This window comes from Opisthocomus hoazin, chromosome 1, assembly GCF_030867145.1.
Source record: "Opisthocomus hoazin isolate bOpiHoa1 chromosome 1, bOpiHoa1.hap1, whole genome shotgun sequence".
In the NCBI taxonomy this organism is placed as follows: Eukaryota; Metazoa; Chordata; class Aves; order Opisthocomiformes; family Opisthocomidae; genus Opisthocomus; species Opisthocomus hoazin.
In genome coordinates this window covers 86,896,006-86,918,805 of record NC_134414.1, presented here as the reverse complement: position 1 = coordinate 86,918,805, position 22,800 = coordinate 86,896,006, and the positions used below count along the sequence as shown (strand labels likewise).

The 22,800-nt window shown below is 44.5% G+C and overlaps 1 protein-coding gene across 2 annotated transcripts in view; it reads left to right on the top strand.

Annotated features, from left to right (window-relative positions):
• MID1 (midline 1) overlaps positions 1-22,800 on the top strand; it is a 180,154-nt gene that overhangs the window by 13,376 nt on the left and 143,978 nt on the right. The window contains exon 1 of one of the 2 annotated variants that reach the window (XM_075428378.1): positions 19,744-19,820. The exons of the other annotated variant lie outside the window; for it this stretch is intronic. The gene's annotated coding sequence lies outside the window, so the exon portion shown is untranslated. Of the gene's footprint in view, positions 1-19,743; positions 19,821-22,800 lie in introns of those variants that run through there. 2 annotated transcript variants of the gene reach the window in all.

The following is a 22,800-nucleotide window of genomic DNA, read 5'->3' as shown; positions in this document are numbered from 1 at the left end:
GGAACAGTCTGAATTCATATTACTGACATACGGGTTGGATTTACCTAATGATATTTCCTTAATTGTTTAATTTGTTAAAACATTTAATAGAATGTTTCTGAAATGATGTACTCAATATTTTCACCATAAAAATGAGCAGCAACACATCTGCCTGCCTGCTATTGCGTTTGAAGAGTTAGGATTTGGTCTTGGGCAGTGCCAAGAACTTGCTGCTTTTGTAGCTTGGATGGAACAATTTGGATGCAATCACAGATTTTCTTACTGATTATTCTCTGCCTTACATTAAGCAGGATTATGGGAGGTGCCCTTAAGTAATGACCGTAATAATAGGATATTATATACCTATAAGCATCCATACACACACACACGTGCTACACTTACGCTTTTTATATCTGGTTTTTTTAACAGCTCTACAGTAATTGCTTAGTTGAACAGCCCCCCTTTGTTTTCTAGATATGTATCTGTTAAGATATCCTTCCTGTAGTTCCCTTTCTTATGTGGAGGTTGGGGATAACGACACTGCTGGTGCAGGACCCAGGGTTTGTAACCGTGTAGTGACTGGGGCCCATTTTGCCCCTCTAACTGATTCTGGGCTCCCTAATAGGTAGCTTTGCATTTTGATATTGCAGTGGAAGCTGAAGAAGAAATAATATGAAGAAGTATGACAAGAAGCCCAAAAGCTTCTAAACTATAGTGTTTTAGCTAGAGTTAAGGGAATGTTTGCCTTCCTTTTCAGACCATTCCAGCAGAGTCACAGGTAAAAGTCACCTCATGAAGGACAAAACGGAGCGGGGTCAGGGGGCTCCTCCACGGGGAAGCGTCGGGAGAACGGGAAAAGCTGGAATGGAGAGCCAAGGCAAGACCCCTGGGAAAAGGGACTTGTGGCTGCTCCAGCTGCTGAGGGAAGGAAGGGATGAGAAGGGCTGGTGAGGAGCACCCTCCCCTGGGCACAGTCACCCCTCTCTGCTCCTGCATGGCACCCACCGGCACCCACCGCCTCTGGCAAAGCAGGCAGCAAGGCTGCTGCCCTTACCTGCGCCCAGAGCTGGCTGGCGCAGCTCATGTTGTCTGTGCAATGCTGGTGAAAAAGGGAAAAATCGAAACCTCACAGCTGTACTCACACGTACAGTTATACAGAAGCATCTGCCAGTGTTTGGCTGCAGGGGAAGACAGGAGGACAGGTAATGAATGTCTTAATTAAAATGCTGGTGATGTTGACCGTACAGTTAGGTATGTAATGTATAGGTGTGCTGTGTTGTTAGTGCCTTATTGATACCTGCCCTTCCAAACAGCAAACAGGTGTGGGAAACGGGATAGTTCATGGGTTGTCTTCAGAAACAAAGAATTCTGTAGTCCCTTCCACTTAAAAGAGATCACAAAACCTGAGCTAAAGCTGAGGAATAAATGAAGCCAGGAGCTGTTTGAAGCAACAGGTATATGACGTACGCGTCAGTGTGTTTTATGCAACCTCCTCCGCATCTGCTCCACAGAGGAAGGGCGCTTGCAGCAGCCTCTCTAGCTGCAGCAGGATGTGTTTTGCCCTCCAAGAGCTCCCTGCCTAGGCTGGCAGGAGCCCGAGGAGGGGGTCTCTTCTTACCTGCAGAGGATGGCTAGCTTTCAAAAAGCATTAACCTCCTTCCAGGCTCCACCTCTTTCACAATCATAATATTATAGCTTAAAAATCACAACATGTTAAAGACAATTCCGCATTCCTTTTCTCTAGCCTCTGGCTTTCAGATTGTGGGGTTATATTCAGGTCAGACTGTCAGCTCTCTCTCTGCAACAGTCTAAAGGCTAAATCCCTTTTAAAAAAGAAAATAAATCTTCAGTTCTCACATAATGACTTGGTATCTGGAGCTGAGGCTTCACAGAAAAGATCAAATAGCCTGAGCCCTGTGACAGCACTGTAAGAAATGGCAACTCCTCGTTATCCCACAGACTAACATCTCAGTTATGGTATTGAAACGGACTAAAAGGACCCTTTCAGTCTTTGAATGTTCCCTGAGACAGATGAACAAGCATATAGTCCCTGTGACAGGAGCTGGTACCGCTTCCATGCTGTATACGTCAATGATTGTCACTTGTGCTTTGGACTCCTACATTTTTCTAGCTGCTCACTCAAGTGCTACATGGAGTTAAATTGGATGGTTGTGGCATGCAAAGTGGTAATGAGATGTGGCATACTGCGCAAAAGTTAATGACTCATGGGCACAGATGGGACCAAAAGTGGTTATAAGCGGCTGCTTGACGTTAAACCCCTAGCAAGTTTGAGAAGAACAGAGGTGGAGGGACTATACAGAGAACAGCTCGTTCTCGCTTGACAGTCTTTCCTTAAAAAGAGAGCAGGATCCTTGTCCCATTCAGACCCAGCCATGAGCTCATCTCAGCTTGCGCACTGTTCTCCAACAGCTGCAGCTGCGTTACAGCAGCCTCTGTGCCTGTGCTAATGGGATAAAAGCATTTCCATGTGCTCTTTTCATTCAGAGAGCACACATCCCTTCCCACAGCCTCCAGTGTATCCTCATTCCCTTGAAACGGATTCAAATATTAAAGCCTGTTTAGTTTAATTACCACTAAAAGTCTGAGAGGAAACAAAATCTCATGGCCACTTTAAGCTGTTTCAAAACACATATGTGTAAATCACAAACGTGCAGTCACTTCTGGGAAATTCAGAAGCCGGCAGAAAGCAGTAATACGTACCGAGGAGAGCGGTCATAAAACTTACACGGTCTTCTCAACCACGTGTGCAGGGTTTTGCAGTTCCTGGCCTCGCGAGTATCTTTCCTCAGTGAGGAGCTCTCGGTCAGGACCTGTGCAGGACTAACTGGCAGCCCTGAGGCACAGCGTGGTGCCATGCCAGGGGTACCGCCGGCCGTTCCAGGCTTTCCTAAACAAGCCCATGAACAGGTAGACTGCTACCAGGACAACCTTGTGGTTTATCCTGAAAATTATTAAATCTCCATAACTTCAAATAAAGTCAAGGGGAAGAGCTTGCCTTCAGCCCTTTCACCAACCATGTGCAAACCAAGATTTTATTTGGAGACAATTTTTTTTGCTTGTGAGAGTATAGGATGAGGCACACGTGGGAAAGTTTTCCCCGTTACATATACCCTTGCTATCCCTCTGCCATGCTTCTCCCAATACGGGAGTTTCTGATTTGGGGGAAATACTGCATTACACATGGACAGTTGATCAGTCAGTGGACATCTACTCTTTGATTTGAATGGAGCTTTGTATATCTCTCTCTTTCTCTACACACACATTTAACAAGGCTGTGTTTACTCTTCCCCTCTCCCCCTCCTTTTTCTAATACAAAAGCGATTGCTTTCATTAAGTTATGCTGTAGCAAAAGAGCACCATAACAAAAAGTAAATAATTCAGGCTACACTGAAGGGCAGTGCAAGAAAACAGTACTGGTGGGTAGCTGTTCTTATTGAGGGGCTGAAAAAAGAAGTGTATTTCCTTCTTCTATTGTTGGGCTGGCTTCAAATCAAAGTTCTCAAGCAATCTCAGTTTATGATTTAGCATCGTTCTCTTTTCTCCCATTAGAGTATCCATGATGACATCTAGCAGCCACAGCAGCATCAGGCAGGCTCCACTATCCTTTTTTTTTTTAAGTATTTACATGTTTGTTGGGAAGCAGGCACCCAATCTAAACAGAAACAGTGGCTTACTTTGAGTTTTACACGTGCTACATGCTTCTTAACATTGTCTTTTTTATCACCAAACGATTTCAGTTTTCTTCTGCTGCATAATCACGTGAGTCTTTCTTCTTGTATAAAATTTTCCTGTGAAAGTTTAAAGCCTCATGTTTCTGCTGGAAAGGTCTCCTGTCTTTCTGTTTCTAAAGACCTTCTTTTTGATCTTTATCTTCATACCACACAGGAAAAAAAGCCATTACTAATACATCGGGGAGATGCTATAAAATGTTTATTGAAAAGGGATATAAAAGAGCATTTATCCTGTTTTGTGGAGGATGCTGCACCTAGTATTGTGGTCGGAAGAGCCAAATTGATGTTTTTTCACACAGAGATGGGAGCATTTGCTAATGCCTATTAACAATGTGCGTTAATGATGCCTGTCCTCTAGGCTGAGCTCTAGCAAACGCTGATAAATTCCAGACTCTAATCAAACATCTTTCAGAAATGTTAACATTTGCTAAATAAACATCTTTTCCTCTTCTCTATTGCATGTAATGGATGTGTTTAACACTGTTTTCCAGTCTTTCTACAAAGTATAACAGATGGCCACCGCTTCTAATGAAATAATTTTATTACCTAACCCTTTCCTTGGGAAGGAAAAAGTTTGGGCTTGATTTTTCACTGTCTGCTTCTTGATTTCTGTGAAGTGTCTTGCATCTGTCAGTAGTATTTTCTATTAATGACCCTGATAAAAAAGATAAGACAATTTTTGGCTGAAAAATCTATTGCCAGTATTAAATGAAAGAACAGCTACCTCTGTTGGTGTGGCTTTTTGGTTTGGTCACCCTCTCTGTTCATAAAATATAAATGGGAAAGCTCAATCCAAGTGTCTGTGAAGAAGCGTAGAGCTATTAAGAGCCTCTTCTTGATCTACCCATAACCTGCTCATACAATTCCTTCAAGGATTTCATTTCGATACCCTCTGGGTGTCGTCTTTGTGTGTTCCTGGTGACAAGCTACGCCAGTTGGCTGGGTATTACCGGGGTACTAAGATGGCAGATACGCTTATGTTTGCAAGGAGCCATACACGGTGGAAACTGGCCTCTAAAATCGGCTGGGTTCAAGCTCCCGGATCCAGCATTTGTACAGACAAAGAGGCAGCCTTGAGTACTGCCCACTGGTGAGGCTGGTCTGCCTTCTGAAATATGCGTTTGTTCTGCTGAGAACCCGAGCACACCATCAAAACGGACGCGCTGGGAGTGTTCGGGAGCCCACTGGCAGGGTGGGGCCTTTCTGCACCACGCTCCCGCATGTGCATGGGAATGGCAGATGAGAACAGAGACTCCTCAGAGTCAGAATAGACTTGATTCCTAAACATTTCAAGAAACTATTTGGCCTTTGACACCGATGACATACCATAGATTGCTAATAATAGTAGGCCTGAACTTTTGTTAGAAAAATAAGCACATCTCTCAGTACTTCCCACACTCCTAGGTTAAATCACCACAATATCGTATTGATACCAGGGCTGATGAAATACAGAGAAATAGTAAAACCTCAGCTGAACAAAATTTGTTCTCCTTTGAGGGGTCTTTTTTATGAGAGTGAAAAGAAGAACAATCAGATGTCAGCTAGTCGTTTGTCAGCACCACTGCTCCTGGACACGGACAGGGGTGACAGGATGCTCTTCTTGTCCCTCCCTCTTCACGAGTGTCGAGATCTTGCACAAAGATGCTGCTGAATTATTATGGCAAATGCAGTTTCATTAACTACCCCTAAAATAAGGGAAGCGTGAGTAAGAGTAAGAATTCCCTCAGTTAAGATAGAGGAATTCCTGGAAGGAAATACTATGAACAGACGAGCTCAGAGAGGAGGCTCAGTCTGAAGGTTAGGATGTACTGCTTTTGTTCAGTTCTTGAACGATGAGTAAAATTTCTCTCCAAGAGGAGTTCAAGCTTGGATATTAATTCTAGGTCTGCATGTTTTCTGAGCACAAAGGTAAGGACTCAGCCTGCTCACACCCACAAATGTTATGAAACTGATTATTCACAAAGGGGGAAATAGTGGGATTTATGCCAAAAATTCCCTAATAGTTATTATTCACGCATCTAGGAAGAAACGAGTAACAGAAGTCAGCGAGTGCAGTCAGGGATAAAAGTCTGTTTCATTATGAGGAGACTTGTTTTTTGCGTGAATCTCAGAGAATGTAGTAATTAATAGAATAATATTGTTTCCACAGAGTCATTATATATAAGTTGCCCTGGTATTGAACTCCGTTCTTACCTGTCTGGACATGACATTCAAAACTGCGTTGTTTGTCTGATAGAAAAATTCAGTGTTTGGGTTTGCGGGGTACCTCTTCTGAAGGCAACCAAAAAGTATGTGTTAGACCAGGAAAGACAGAGGGAATATGAAAATGAGCAAGATGGACTGATTCCACATAGTTTAAGTGGAATGTTTTGAGTTATCCTGAGGTTTACTTGCTGGTGTTTTTATCCCCTTTATGCTGACTATCAGGATATCCTGTTGCTACAGGCGAATGTGGAATGCACGCCGCTTTCATGGTCAGAGTTCAGTGGTTTCGTCGTATTTTCACAAGCAGAAAGCTGGTCCCTAGCAAAAAATTTTTTTTGTCCCAAGGGGCTGGGCACATGCTGGGAAGAAAATGTATCACGAATTTCAAGTATGCAACCTCTTGTGGGCTTCTTAAGCCTGCAACTACAGAGAAATTACGGCATAGAGACTTCACAGTGGTAGCGGTGCCGGGGCATAAAGCGTAACATGGCGCACTCCTGGTATGCACCAGCAGTGCCAGTACTTTACACTCATTCCAACTAGGAGAAAAAGTCTCCATTTCGAATCAGTGCTGCCTTCTTCCTGCGTGTAGCAACCAGCTTTCCGCGTTGGCAAGGTTTAGGCGCAGAGTTCAGGCGGCACCTCAGGAAGAGGAGGCAGATACCCTACCACGCTACGGGTGGCACTCCCGCACGGAGCGGTACAGCCGCCCGCTCTACGCGGGGTTTCAAATCGCTAAATGTGGATCTGAAGCTCGGCTGAGGAGCAACCGGAACCACGGAGCGTCAGCTTCTCCCCGCAAACAGAGTTTTGTGCCGTTCCTACGAGACACCGGTGCCACGGCTGCCGCGGAGGGGCCCGCCGAGCCGCCCCGCTCCCCCCGCAGCCGCTGGGCACCCACGCTCGCGCTTTCCCCTCAGACAGGCGGGCGGCGCCGGGCCGGGCCGGGCCGGGCCGGGCCAAGCCGCGCGGAGGAAGGTGTGGCGGCAGCGGCCGCCAGGGGGCGGGCTCGGCTTGGCGGTCCCTGCGCGCCGCGCTCCCCCCCGCGCCCGCGCTCTCCGCTCGGTTCCGCGCGCTCTCGGTTCCGCGCGGTGGGTGACGTCAGTAAATAACCGTCGGACAGTCAGCCCTCGCTACCGCAGGCTCCCCCCCCCCCCCCCCCGGCTGTGGATGAGAAGCGGGGGGGGGGCACGGGGGACGGGACTGTTTCCCTGAGCAGCGCCTCTCCCCGGCCTTCTGGCAGCTTTTCCGGTTTTTGTGCGTTCCTGAGTTTGTTTCTCCATTTTGACGCGCGTGTTTGCGTGGGAGACCCACAGCTCTTTCTTTTCCCGCTTCCCAGCCCCGTCATTTATCACGCCCTCCGCTGTTTAATGCTTATTCCTACCATCATCACTTCTTCCGCAAGGGCCATAGGTACCTAAATACTGAAACCAGTGTCGGAGTCACGACGACAGATGGTACCCGTGCTGGCAGAGGGTCAGCCGCAGGTGTGGGAACTGATCTCCTCCAAATCGCCGAGCCTGCTGGCGGCTGACTTTGCCGTCGCCTTCAGACTTCGCAAGTCGGGTCGGTGTTGGGAACGTGGAGGCCGCAGAAGGAGTTCTTACGCATCAGAAGGGAGCCCAAACACAGAGCCAGTAGGGGTGGGTTATTTGGTGGCTGACAGAAGTGGCGGCTGCAGAACAAACACCTCGGTTCTGCCCCTGCTAACTACAGCGCAAAAATACTTGTTGCTGAATGCTTGTTATTGTGTTTGCAGATGGACTTCATATGCACCACATGTGCTCATTGTTGTTGCATGGAGATTTCAAGCTTTTATGAAGTGATAAGCCACATATTAATAGCTTTAACAGAAGGTGCACTAGTTGTTAACACGGTGACACCTTGCAAGAACAATATGTTATGTCCATTTTTGATTCTAGAAATATGCAACATTCTGTGCTTCAAAATACACAAGGTAAGTGCCTAGTTAGTGCTTAGATCTGCTCAATATATTATCTTCCACAAATTCCTACCCTAGTGCTCAGACCTGCTATAAAAATTTGCTGCCTCAGACTGCAAAATATTAATTCATTGCCCAGGAATCTCTTTGGGTACAAGCTGTGAAAGCGGTTCTGGAAGTTGCAAGCACATTTAGTCTTGCTTAATCTTACTCAAAACTGAACTGATTACTAACACTAGTATAGTAGCAGGTGTTCACATACATCCAAGTAAGTTATTATCCTATCTTGGAGGGATCTTTGGGTTTTTTTCCTTATCACAACCAGGTTGTCAGCAGCATGTAGATGAAATTCTAGTCGCGTTCAGCTCAGTAAAAATTGTGCCATTACTATTGTAAATCAGTCTCATAGTAGCAGGATTCCAGCCAAAGTCAATGAAAATTTTAAAAATAAGGTACCAGGTATGTAATGGTCACGGTGGTCCAAAGAAAGTCAAACAGTGTCCTTTTGATCATAATAAAAGTTAGACAACTTTTTATTTGTTAATGTTCTCAATATTTCAATAAACAAGATTAAATTCAAGGAAGTTAGCATGTTAGAACTTTTCCTTTGGTTGCATCATGAAGGGGACACACAAGGATAAAAATACCGGATTTGATGTCTTTACAGTAACTCCTCTCAACCTGCACTTCTGAGCAGGCAGTGCATGAAAGCATTTGCCACGAGTAATGTCTTATTAAACTGTCATGATTTGATGTGACACATTTTTCTCCCAGTTTGCATGCCTGATAATAGACTTCCTAAATATCACCTTCAGGTCCATTGGCAAAACAGTAACCCGTCTGAAAGAAACGCTGGATCAAACTTTGGTGATGGGACAATCTCAGGGCCACATCTGAATGTGAGACAAAGGGTTCAGGCCATTAAAAGCTATATGGTCTATTGCCATGCTAATGCTGAGTTCTTTGTGTAATGTGGGCTTGTTGCCTCATAAACACGTTTCCATCACTCATTAAATCCTCTGAAATAAAAGCTCTCACAATTCCAGTATAGTGGAGCAGTCATTTTTCGATTTAATTATAAACAGGCTAGATAATGAGCTAACTAACTTGTCCCCTTTTCTGAAGGAGGAGAATGGTTAGTGACCTCTCCTTTCTCTAAACAGTACCAAAATCCACTTTATTTGAAAGATGAAGGAGTGGAAAGTCCTTGACAAAACAAAAGGGGTTCACAGGCAAGTGGCAGCTAGGTGACTAATATTTTACATAACAAGTAAGAATATATATTTTGTGAACCTATTTAGTATTCAGTTTAAGAGAATATAGTAACCATAGCAACCTTTTATCACCTGTTTGAGACACTGCAACATCTTAATGAAATGTGTACCAAATGCCCTGCTAATATTTGTAAAATGCTGATGATACTATCTTTTGGAGAGAGCTACTCTGAAGGGTAAATGTGTAAAAATGCTTGAGATTCCTTATTGCCCTGTCTACTATTTGCTTTCTCCTTGCCATTCTACTTTGGTTACATATATCAGTTTTATTTATAAAAAGCAAAAGATTAATAGGTACAAAGAGTCACTGGAGGGAGCAGGGAGGTGGATACACATCACTCTTCACCCACAGCATGTCTATAATAGCCGCCCTTGGTTAAGTGCTCTGAATGCTTTAGTGGTTTGTGGTGGCCAAACAGAGGCAACATGAAAGGGAATGGTTTCCCAAAGGGGTTGGGCATGGGAACTCATGGGAAAGCACCCAAAATAAAGGGGTAAGTGCAGATCCCTCCCTTGAAGCAGTTATCAATTTACGAAGACATTTGTGTCGTTTACTTTATTTGCAGACTTCTGAATCACGTAAAGCTGTAACAGCAATGATCCTTCTGGCTGTGTGACAGCTTCTGCCATTTCAGACTTTGCATTTCAGGTGCTCTTCCTTCCTTTTCAACTTCCAGGCTACAAGTGGTCAGAGATTTACGCTTCTGAAGTCTAAAATGTGGGTATGGCAGGTGAATTTTCTGTGCGGTTATTTCTGTGCTCCACAGCCCTGAAGCTAAGGATGCTGGGACGACCTGCAGAGCTCCATTGCTGAAGTGTTGTCACCTTTTCCCAAAGGACGCTGTGCTTTGTCCTTTTATGTGGTGGACTTTATTTTCCCAGTCTGTGAACTACTTAGAGAGGCAGCTGGTTATCAGTTATCTGAAGATGCCAGTGAATTCCAAGTTCCTTTGATAAAAGATACATGGAAACTGCATTTAAATCATAAAAGTCTTTCGCTTTGAATCCTCAGTATGATTCTTCTTCTCTTCCACTTCAGTGTGAAGTGCAATATACTATGTATATATGTGCCCACTCCTGAGTACATGTGTCGAAGGAGGGTAGCAAGATCAACAGCTGACAAATGATTTGGTAATCGGGCAGCATGGCTGCACAATGCAGTCTAATTTGTCTGTACGTGCTGAGGCATCTTCAAGTCTAATTTTGGTCTGCAGCACCATGTAGCACCAAGTTCTTCACAGCTAGTTCCAGGTGGTAGATGAGAAACTGAGCATACCGAAAGCGTGGGTGACTGGAGCTGACAGGATTATCAGGACATCACTCTCCATTCCTATTGACATAAAGGACCTTCCTGGTGCCCAAGAGGTGTCAAAAAGGCCTTTATGAAATAGGAGTTAGGACCTGTGCATATCATCACAGTTTCGTAGTGTATACAGCAAAATACAAGCTAAGGAAGAAGTTGGAACAAGAGGGAGAGATAGTAGGAGCATATGTGGTGAAGTGTGACCCTAGGCAGCAAAATCTATATTAAATAGCTTGGAATGCATGCATTAACCTTCACCGTTGGGGTAATGTGCAGTACTTCTGTAATGCAGCAGCTACTTCTGTACTTTTTTTTTCCCTGCTGTTAGTGCTAAACGATCTTGGAGAGTGAGTTGCAGGCAGGGGTTGGAATGGTTGACTCTCTCTGTAAATAAATGCGTGTACTCATGAGATAGGACACACTGGGCAATATCTGCAAATTGCAACATTGAAGTGACAAATGCAGACTAATAATAAACTCTGGAAGTAAGAGATGCAAAAATTAAAGCCCAGTGGCGAGCATTTTTTTCTGTGCTGGTCTTCATATTCTACAAGTCTTAGCCGAAACAGATTTTCTGCGTATCTTCATGAAAAGGTTTCACACCAACTGTGAAAACATAGTTTTCATGGACCAGTCTGGGATTATTTATTTTGGTATTGTTTATAAGGGTATCTTATAAAATAAGAATCAAAGGATTGGATTATAAAACTGGTTTGCCTGGAACCTGGAGAAGTACATTATCTTTGCAGTTGTCTTTTATTGCCAGTGCTCTTTAACAAAACGTGAGGCCTGACGAGGGGACACATCTGGAAATGTGAGCTAAATAAAGTAAAAATTCTTTTGGTAACTGGTAAACCTACACTATATATGTCTGTAATTAAAATGAACGAGGTACAGTGGCTCATAAAAGTACCACCTGAAAACGGTTTAGAGGTTAAAAAAGGGCTACTTGGCACAGATAGAAGGGTGAGACTCAACCAGACCAGTCCTTCCAGGGCAGTCCTCCCAGTGGGCCCATTTATAAGTATACCATTTCAAACCCCTCCTTAGCTGGTGTACACATAAATAATTTTAAGCTGTGGTCCTGGTGAGAAAAAGCATTAATGCGATAGGGAAGACTCTCGAAACTGTCTTTTATTTTACTGCTGTGACTAATGCTTTCTGCCCACGTCCTTGAATTACTTAATTTAAAATCCTCTGGTAAGAAGGTTCTTTTGATTTTCTTCTGAATTCTTTGCCTGTTTTTCTCATTTGAAATTAGAAGAATGTGAATTTTTTGTGTGTAAAAATTCCCACGTAAACATATTACACAGTCAGTACCAAGGGCCTCGCTGAAGCAGTGGGAAGGGATAGTAATTCAATATTTCATAGGTAATCTGACCTTGACGGTAACCCCGGTGAACTCCAGAAGCTTATGAGTCAAATCATGAGTCATGTATGTTAGCAAATTCTCACTTGTATAAAGAGGTTTTCCTGAGCAAAGTCTAAGGACTTCAGGTTCAGGTTTAGGCTTTTTGTTGTCATTCCCCAGCCCACCCCCTGCAGAGCTCATCTCACCGCAAACACTACAATCCATTGGTATCCTGGCTAGGGAAACATTTCGCTCAGTTGTAGGGAAAACAACTTCTTAAGACTTCTTTCTTTTTAACGGAGAAAGTCCAAGAATGTACATTCATTTTTACTTGAAGGACTTGAATATATTTCTCTTAGACATTCACATGCGCACACACGCAATTTCCCAGAAATCATTTCAGTAGCCCACTTGTTGTTTTGTCTGATTAATACTGTCTTTCCCACTCTGGCTAATTATATTTAGCCCAGATACTTGTAGTCACGTCTGCAAAGATTAGTCTTTTTGTGTCTTTCATTCCTGCTTATGGAAAAGCCTGTGCTGCCCCGATTACGATAATGTGTAAAGATGTTTTGGTATTTATAGATTTATTCTCTCCTTTACCATCCTCATAAAAATAAACACAACTTCAATACACAGTTTGAGAATTAAAATGGAGGAGATGAAATGCCTTGCCCATGGACACACAAGCAGTTTACACGTTGCGGGTTGTATTATTATTGTTTAAGGTACAATCCTGAGTCACTTTACTTGACCAGGTTTCCACCTGCCCCTGTTGCTGTATAGCTGGCAGAGAGGTAACTTTGGTGTCTCCTGTCCCAAGAGGTGGCCTGTTTCACAGAAGCCCTTTTTCCATGTGGCAGGCAGCTGGCATAGGTAGCTGGGACACTGGAGGAAAGAGACAAATTAGAATTCTCTACAGGAATATTCTCGGGGAGGCTCCACTGCAAAAAGTAATTTTCTCACAAAATTAGGTTTCATGAGAAAATGCAGATTGTTGACAAATTTTTTTTCCCTAGAAAAATGAGACAAAATATTTTGGTCTGACTTGAACTTTTTGACAACTTTGGCTCTGTTCATCTGGGATGAAACGTCTGATTTGAAGTCAGTGATATATTGGTTGGTTGTCCCTCCGGTGGCAGTGTGCTTGCCAGCATTTGCAGAGAGATGCCTGAGCTCCATTTTCAGCTCAGGGGGACTCAAGCTGTGTAGCGTAATTCCAGGGAAATACAGCAAGACTTTGAAATATCATGTTTTCTGAGAAAAGCAAATGTGGAGAAGAAAAAATGGTGCAGAAACGTTGCAGTTTTTCCTGTTGACGCCTTGCCTCAGCTGGGGGGTTGAAAAGATGTTAAAATACCAGCATTTCTTGTGTCTTGGAAAGTTTTGCAACACAGAGTAGATCTCTCTATAGTTGTTCCTGGATGTGGCATAGTCCCGACAGCATGTAGAGTTTCTCACTTCTGGCACAGACCTCTGCGTGGCACATGATATGTCTAGCCTGCTGGGTGCAGGTTGAAGAAAAACCCTCTTTTAGAGCAGAATGGCTTAATTGTGAGAATGCTACACATTTTTTGGTAAACCTGTGGTTAGGGGCTTTCATTTGGAAAGGAAGGATTTGCATGGTTTGATGGTCTCAGCTAATATGCGAGATAATGGGAGTTGGAGTAGGTACCTGCTTGTTTCAGGTGACAATTTATCAGTTTAGGTTTTGACTTGTTTCAGTGACATTGTGGTGAGAGATGACTCTTCATCGAAGTTGTGTGATCGTATATTTGGATATAACTCCTGGAACAGCGGAATGGTATTCTTTTTGACAGCTACTGTTTGATGCTTAGCTGTAAAAGACATGTATCATACAGCTTTTACTGTTTGCCTGGATCTTTATTTGCTTAGCTTGAGGCATTGCATGACAGTTTTTTGCATTTGGTCACTAAACAAGTAGTTGGTACAAAATGAAATTATATATATTTTTTTTTTCTGTGCTAATAGGGCTTACAGAGGCATAAGACAATTCTTGTCTTGTTACTTTATCATTCTTCTTTTCTTGTGGGGCTTCTTAAGACTGGAATATTAAGAAAAAAACTATTGTCATTTAACTATTATCTATTACCTTTAAGAGTAATGGGGTATAATTATCACTGAAGTATCAACTAATTGTAAAACTCTATGAAATAAAATGGAGGAACAATGGTAAACTAATCATGATTTCCATTTAATCACGTATATATACTAGAGAACAGATGTTTTAGAAACTCCGAACCCTTATAGCATCCTTCTTTGTCAGTCTTTTTAGCTTACTACAGTTCCATATAATTTTGGAATAGACTATCAGAGCCTTCTTATCACTGATTTATTACACATGAATGTGCACCAACTTGTTCAGCCTAGCAGATCAAGTATCTGCCTTGTAGCAGATGTGGTAAAATGAAATCCAGCAGATATTATTCTTTTGATTAAAATACCTTAATCAAAAAGTTTAGTCAGTGTCGTCATTAAGGCAAGCGCAGCTGGATAGTTTTTTACCTCCTTTCTGTCTGAGCGAGCTGTGGATTACTTAGATTGTGTAAGTGACGGAGGAAGAAGTTGTCCTGAAGACATCTTCCCTTCTCTCTTGCCAGCAGTCGGTGCAGTCCCAAGTGAGGTCAGAGCAGTTTGAGGGACACTGTAAATAACCAAGCAAGGGCGAATGGTCATCTAAGGACCACTCCACCACGAGGACTGCAGGATGCTCTGGTCGCTCTCATCTCTGCCTGTTGTAGTGATACCCTGCCAAAAGGCTGAGTCATCTTGCTTGAAAGGCAGTGAGTTTCCCAAAGCTCTGCCTTAAGGACATCTTTGTGCACTGTGGCTTTCAGTGTGTATTTCTAAATTTAAGGATGTCTGACATTGCTGGTCTCATTTTTAAACTTCTGTTGGAAAATGTGTGTGCATTTAAATACCTATGAGTCAGACACTCTGCCAGGGTAATTAGTTTATCTTCATTGCATTCACCACAGCGATGTTGATAAAAGCGGTTAAGTACTGCTTTGTGAGATCCAGCTCTGCACATTCATATACTCACAAAAATAACTATACATTTTTAAATATATAAAAATATATATTAAATATATAAAAATATATATTAAATATATATATAAAAATATATTTAAAATAACTATCTATTTTTAAATTATTATGCGACACATTGTGTGACATTTTGAGAACGGTTTTTCATATTAACACTATTTCAGAGTTTTTTTCATTTTTTATACTATCTTCTCAGAAATTTGTCTTTCTTGCAACCTCATATTTTGTGCCAGTTCTTATGGAGGTTATTTTTACATTCCAGTGCTGCCTTGAGTTATATATTCTAGTGTTATCTGGGGTTATTAAAGAGTATTTTGTATTCTGGACATCCTGCTCTTCCTGCAGGTGCCAATTTGAAACTGCCAAGGGAGGGACTATAAAAACCATTAGACATGAATTTCAACACCAATAGTTTGGGTGTGAATATTACCTTTTCCTCACAAAGTGCAACAGTTTAGCTGTTTGTTTAATCTTAAAAAGCATGTTTTTATTTTTATCAGTTGTCTAGATTTCAAATTAAAGGCAATCTATTTGTGATTGACTGCATACCTGAAGATGTTGAATTTCAAGCTAGGTTTGTTTCTTTCTAAGCTATGTGCTGGGTTGTATTTTTCCCTGCTGCAACTCTTTCACTCCTACCATATAATCAGATCCTGGGGTCTGGTCTGTCTCTGTTTGGCACAGCTCCGTAAGGAGACAGGCTGGTTCTTCTGTCTTTAGCATATATTGAATTCTCTGGGCCCAGATGGATTTCCATGGCAGCTGGAATTCAGCTAATGAGACAACGTCCGTTTCTCCATTTCCCGTTCTGTGCTCCCCCTGCAGCTGGTGCAGACCTAGCTTGATCTGGACTACATAAAATTCTGTTACACCAAAAAAACTCCAGTGACTGAGTCATTCCACATTAGGTTGCTTTGCATCTGGTCCAACAGTTCAAAGCTGTTCCTGTGTTTGGTAATTTATTGGAAAGGTTGAAACTAATTAAGAAAGACTGAGTTAACAAATCAGAATAAACAAAAGTTTCAGGTTTTGAAACAGTGGTGAATTTTTGGTGTCAAGGTTGTTGTCCGTGCCTTGTCACAACTGAAAACCTTCAAACTGGTCCACTGCACTGATGAGCACTGAACTAAGTGTCATTGCACTAAATTCAGCTGGAATTTTCCAGAATGAGAGTGACAAAGAACACGTAACACGAAGTTTACTAAGTTTTAGTAGAAATACTTGGTATTTGTGCATAATGTACAATTGTTAATGGATATTACATGGTGGTGGGTTTTGCTCCACATTTTTAAGAACACCTGAAGCTTTTTGGCTGCTTAAGCCAGCTCAGGGCACTTGCTAAAATTACCTCTTTGTCTTGAGTAGCAAGGAGGCAGGGTTGTGAGTCAGCACCCAACACCCTGAGCTCTCACAAGTACCTGCTAACCGCTTTTGCCAGGTCAGGAGCAGAACAGCGTAGACCACGCTGAAGTTCTCGCCGGCCAATGCTGCTGCTATTGGAAGCCTGGCTAAAGTTATCCCGCCTTACCTCTGCTTTAGTGGATGGGGCCGCATGGTTCTTCAGGCACCAGGCTAGGCAAAGGACTCACGAGTCTGCCGGTTTTGCCTGGGAGGTGCTTGGTGTGCCATGAGGAGAGTGACAGACACCTGCAGTGAGCAGCGAGGTCCTAGCTGCTCTGGCACCCCTGTGTCTGCTGGAGTCACACACAGCTGTGGGAGCAGGTTAAACCAAGGATTGATAAAAGTAGATTTGACCATTACTACCGATAACTAGAGTTCACAGAACATAAAACTTCCAATGATTTGATGTACTTGTTGGCCATTTGTCTTTGAACTTGAATCAGCCCCATAAGAATCCTCTAAAACTATCAGGCTCGCAACCATGACTTTGGTCTCACTTACACAGATCTTTGCTCCCAGTGATGCCTGAACTTAAACCTGGCACCACCTCCTCCGGCTGCCCCTCCCTCCGTAGGTTCCCACTGGACAGACTGTAAAAGTGTCTTCCTTCAGGGGCAGAATCTTCGTTCACTTCCCCGAAGAGAGTATGACTTTCTCACACATGCACATACACTTGGGTTATAGATGTGAAACTGGATATGCAGAGGAAGGTATAAAAAACACTACCTGACTTTTCTTGCATCTCAAGAGACAATTCCTCTTCCTTACATCTAGGTGTATTGTTGTGTCTTTGGAGGCTGACTACCTTCAAAACTAATTCTCATGCCACTCAGAAGACCTTAAGAAGTTAAGTGCAGAACCTAGTTTTCTGAATCCACCGTATGTAATAGTACTGCTGCCATGCGGGTCGATCACAAAACACATTCCTCAAAGCTGGAAAGCGAATGGCAGAATTAGAATGGGGGCTGTCTATGACACTTGGTTATTTCAGTAAAAAAATTGTCCACAGCCCACCCTGATTGTGTCACTGATTTTTTTTTTTTTTTGATAAAACTAAAACTGAGTTTTGTCCTATAGAACAAACTCATTTTTTGATGCCACAGTCTGCTGAGTTTTCAGAAAAATGCAATTCCCATCCCATCCTGTAAGGAATGCATGTTGTATATGAAAAGATGTGCATTTCCAGAAAAGTTCTGCAACTGTTTTATCTTTATAACATTGGAATTCTTACTGAATCGTTTGCTGTGTTTTCACATGAAACTCTGAAACTGTCCTCAGAATCCCCTTCTTAAAGCCCTGAAACCAAATAGACAATTTTGGGGTGAATCCTTCATAATCCTTACTGATTTTGTAAGTTTTGCACCTTTTGCTAAATCACTTTGACCAGGGAAGCTTATCCCTAAGGCTCCAATTACTTCAGAAAGGTATTTTTATGCTTCCTTTTAATGCATCCTGGAGACGATTCTCCTAGACTTAACCACAGTAAAAGGTCTTTGCATACCACGTACTCATTTCAAGTGACACGTGTCCACTGAGCTATGCTTGGGGAAGAGAGGACAAGCATTCCTGTTAAGTGCTCTTAATGCACCCGGCTCTCTGCGTTGCAGCTGCTGTGAGCTGTCGTGCAAGTGTGCAGGACTAGGCCGTCATTGGAGGATCACTAAGTTGTGTCCACGTTGGCCGGTGTAAATGGTTGGTCTTACCTTCGGCAATGTGTCGTATTGATCCCTGGAGATAGTTGGTTTCTGTTGTACATTAAAGCATAAAAATGGATCTTCCCACCTGAGGACACGGACCAGGCAAGAGCACAGTTGGCCCTGGCTAAAGTGCAGTAGTGCCTTAAATCATGTTTTCCCTCCATCCATGCCTTGCTTGTGAGCCAGACAGTGCCAATATTATGCAAATTCCTTTCCTGGTTGCACGTATGAGAATAATCATTATTGTTTTTAAATGCAAAAGTAAATGAATACATTCTTCAGACCTTTCCTTCCTTTCCCTGTGACATAGCCAGTGCTGGAGCTTATCATAAGTTAAAAGAAAATATATTTTAAGAAGGCTTTAATTAAAATCTTGGCAACACATCATTGTAACATTTTTTTTTGTGCAGCTCAAGCAATAAGATTTCTTGTACTGATAGGAATTTTTCTGGGTAGTGACTACTTTTCGTATTGGTAGATAAAGCCCTTGCGGAAGCAAATCTGTGATATTGGGGCTTTTCTTCAGACATCAGATTTGCCTGATTGTCCTGAGATCAAAAGACAGATTTCCATTTAGAGTGGAACAGAGAGACTAACAGGCTTCTGAACTTACATTAATTTAGAGGCAAAGAATTTGGAGAAGAGTGGGTGGTATGAATTTGCAGGTTTGTATTTCTCCATGGTTTCTTTTTCGCTCAAGGAAAGTGTAACTCAAACAGCAATGGCACTTCAGATTTGGGATTTTTCTTTTTGCCTTCTATTTGTTTATTTTAATGAAAGCCACTGAGAGGCAGCAGATAGAAGCTGAGCCTGTTGTTAAAATCTAAAAAAAAAAAAAAAATCTAGTGTTATTTTTTCTATTATTAGTTGCATTTGGGGTCCAGTGTTACCTTGCACGGGGAACTAAGCTTCAGGAATGAGGAAACTACCCTTCCCAAAGGCAGGGAACGCAGATACCGCCCTAACGCTGAGGACGATTAAACATTTGCCACCCAGACAAATAAAGCTTTGCAACAGAACGTTTCCAAAGCCTGCGGATCCACACATGGACTGCTGTTCCTTCCGGCAGACAGCCACTCGCTCTTGATGTAGATGGCAGCCTGTGTTTTACTGCTTCCTGCTCATGCCAGTGCGTAATTTACTTTTTCATCTGACGTGAGGGAATCGGTGCTTCTGGAGGGCACGTGGCTCCTCCGACTAGTACGGGATACTGCCACTTTACCGGGTGACTGCATCACTGATGTTTCAGTGGTTTCAACCCGACTTTTACATTTTCTTACTGAAGTCCTGGGAGCCTGCGAAGCTTGCAGGAGACCCAGAGCAGCTGGACGAGAACGGGAATAATCTCCCCCACCGCAAACTGACTTCCCTCTTTGTAGCCCTAGACACTGTTTCCAGCTGCTTTCAGCCTTTTAAATCCTCGAGAGCTTTCCTAATCCTCGTGTAGGCAGCCTTTTTTATGTGCTCTGCCTCCCTCCCCTTCCTCCTGATTGGCGAGGTGATTCCACGGCCCGATCCGGCCAACTCCTGCATCCCCGGGCTGCCGTTTGAAACCAGAGCCGGGCCGACAGTTGCCTCCCCGCTCCCGGCTTTTAATAGGCTGGGGAAGGAAGGCTGGGGAAACTTGACGTTGTCTGAAGAAGAGTTCTCCCCCACCCCCCACCCCCCCCCGCAAAGGATAAAAAGGAGGGGGGAAAAAAAATTAATAATAGAGGGGGAGGAGGGCAGAGGGGGGGGGAAGTTGCTTGCGGTGGGAAACTTGATGGATTTCTGCCCTGCCGACAGCGGCGCGGTGTGAGCAGCTCCCAGCCGGCTGGATGGATGATGGGAATCCCACCATGAGGCAGGTAAGGAGCCGCTGCCCCCCGGGCAGCACCGGTGCCAACCGCTGCGGGGCTCCGGCTGCTTTATTCCCCCTCTTCTTGTCTCTTAGCCTTGCAAAAAGTAAGTTTCCGGGGTGAAAAGAAGCCCTCCAGTAACTGACCGATTTGGGGGTTTTTTGCTTAATCCTCCCGGCAGGTCGTGGTGGGTTTCGGGTTTGTGCCGGGCGTAGCAGAAGTTTGCGAGGGGTGTAAATCAATTCCAGTTTGCCGTGGTCTGAACGCATTGTGTAGGTCGCCCCGCAGCCCTGCCTGTGACATGCGAAAGGAAAGAGCTTGCTGTGTTGTAAGCCGAAATATGCCAATAATTCAGCCCAGGGATAATTTATTAAACAGCTCTGCATGAGTTCCTTGCCTGCCAGGGCTTTAATCTTCTGATTGTTTTAAAATGTAGTAGTTTCAAGCTGTCTCACAGCTTCACAAAAGTGCTTTAAGATGGGTTTTCTAGGGATTTTTTTTTTCCTAAGATTATTCAAATGAGGTGTTTTTTTTTAAGACTTCTATTCACCTGAAGAGACAAAAGGAGCTTTTATTCTCGTTCTCGCAGTTAAAAGGCACAGTGGCAAAATCTTTTTGATTCTCGCTGTTCATAGTTTTACAACAGCAATGTGTGGTTAGAAGAGCCTTGTGGGAGCAAGGACAACTGGCTGGGCTGTATCTTAAGACTGCACCAGAGATCTGTCCCAGTTTAAAAAGCCTTGCCACTCCACTTCCGAAGCTTGCACTTCAGATTTTCTACGTAGGCAATGGATAAATAGGAGGAAATGAGAGAAGTTTTCTAGGTTGTTTTTTGTGTGGGTGTTATTCATTCGTCTCTCAGCGAGACTTTTATAGTACGTGTCCAGGGAAGGCACGTGTGAGGATTTTGCACCTGTAGTGCAAATGGAGCGTTTGTTTTCTGCTCGCTTTTCGAAACCATGGTGGGAAATCTCAGCTTCCTTACACCAGTTTTCTGTGAGTTACAGGAGGTGAGGAAGGGCAAAGAAAGAATACAGGGGTTGGGAGGAGGAAAGGTGTTTCTTTCTCCCACTGGCAAAAAAACCCATGTTGGTAGCTCTCTAAGGGAGAGGGGGAAATCTTGCCCTTGGGCAGCAAAATGAAGGGCATTTTATATACTATATACATATTTTATATACTGCATCGCTCCAGCCGGTGAGTTGGATGCAGGTGGCCATCGGAAGTCATCATCGGCACAGGGGGTTGCCAGCGGGGAGCGAGGGAGCAGCAGAGACGTTACGGGATGTCAGTCACTTAGAGCAGAACGCTCTGCACTTCCCCGAAATATTCCCGCCTGCAGATTCACTGGCGGTGGGTTCCCAGAGCGGGGCCGGGCAGTCAGAAGGGGTGGGGGGGACGGGGGACACGACGCGCGGACACGTTACTGCACGCACGAGCCCTCCCTCCCCCTGCAGCGGAGGAGGGGACGTCCCAGCCTACAACGCGGCGCGGGCACGGGCAGGGCCCGTCCCGTCCCGCCGCCGTCCTCCCCCCGCGGCAGGCGCGCTCCCGAGGCGGGGCCGGCTGCGCGCCCCCGCGTTGTTCCCCCGCGCGCTCCCCGCGCCGTTGCGGGCCGTTTCGCCGGGCGTTTGGCGCACGGACGCCCTCGGTTCGGCGGGGAGAGCCTGAGCGGCAGACCCGGGGGGCTGGAAGCCGGGGGGGGGGGGCGGGCGGGCAGAGGCCCCGGGAGGCGGCTCGGTGCGTGGGTAGGAGCCGAGGGCTGCGGTGAGCTGCGGGCCGTCCGGGTTAACCGCCGAGCGGGCGGTGCGCGGCGGGTGTTGTCGGGGTGAGGCTGTGCCCGGTCTGGCCCGGAGGAGGCCCGCGGGTGCGGGACGCAGCGAGACAAGACGCGGAGGAACCGCTGTGGAAATGTGACCTGCAGCCTGCTGAGCTGGTGGGACCCGGCCTCCTGTAGCGCTGGGTCGAGGGTCTCCAGCAGGTAGCAGGGGCTGGTGCGAGTGCCGCACTGAGACTTGTAAACGAGCTGGTCTGGAGAAGCAGTCGTTTTTAGGTGATAACTGGACACCTCAGCGAGAGGCGTGCGCTTGCTGTCTGATGAGAGTGACTTCACACACAAGCTCCAGTAACCGAAACGGGAAAATGTCTGTCCCCTGCTTCCATCTGGGAAAGGACACTGGGCGACGTGTACCTGTAAGAGTTTAGGCACCCGCAGGAGATAGATACACCCGTCTGGGTGCGCTAGCCTGCGGCCAGACTAGTGTGAGGAAGCAGAAGTGCAATTTTTTGAAGGTATCTAACATGGTTGTAAGACAAAAAACCCCAACTAACCTGGTAAGAAAAAATCCTTTGCAGGTAACACATTTTCTGCTTTGCAGAGTACTCGATTCACTTTGTTGCTTAAAAAGAAATTCCTGAGTAAAGAAACTTGCAAATGATGGAAACTCCCGAGAAGACGCTCAGCCTTCACGTGGCAGAGCGACGGTTTTGTGCGGCTGGACACAGTTACGTGGCTGGGTTCCCTGAGTTTGCTGCAGAACTGGAGAGGGCACTGTGGGCTCTGTTTTAAGTTCCCTAAGCTCACTTCACAGGAAAGCAAACGTTTGATGAATTTCAATACTTCATTTTCACTCACTTTCACCCACAACATAGCCCTGAAGTGCAGCTTGGGGGAGTGTCACTGACAACAACTGCGGCTCCTTACTTTGGCCTCTTCCTATTGAAGTCCTGTTGACTTTGGTCGAGGCAGACTTGAGCCCTTTGTCACATAAAGAGGTTCAACAATACGACTGTTAACTGACAAGCCACCTAAAAATGAAAAACTGTGCTTCTAAGGCACATAAAGCCATTACAATTATTTATCATGACTGCAGTCACAGAGCTTTTAGCATCTGTATAATTCACCAAGTGAGTAAGTGCTGCATACAGTTTCAGTGCACAACACGTGCAAAATTCAGAATCATTCCATTTCCTTACAGATGTTTAAATTCTT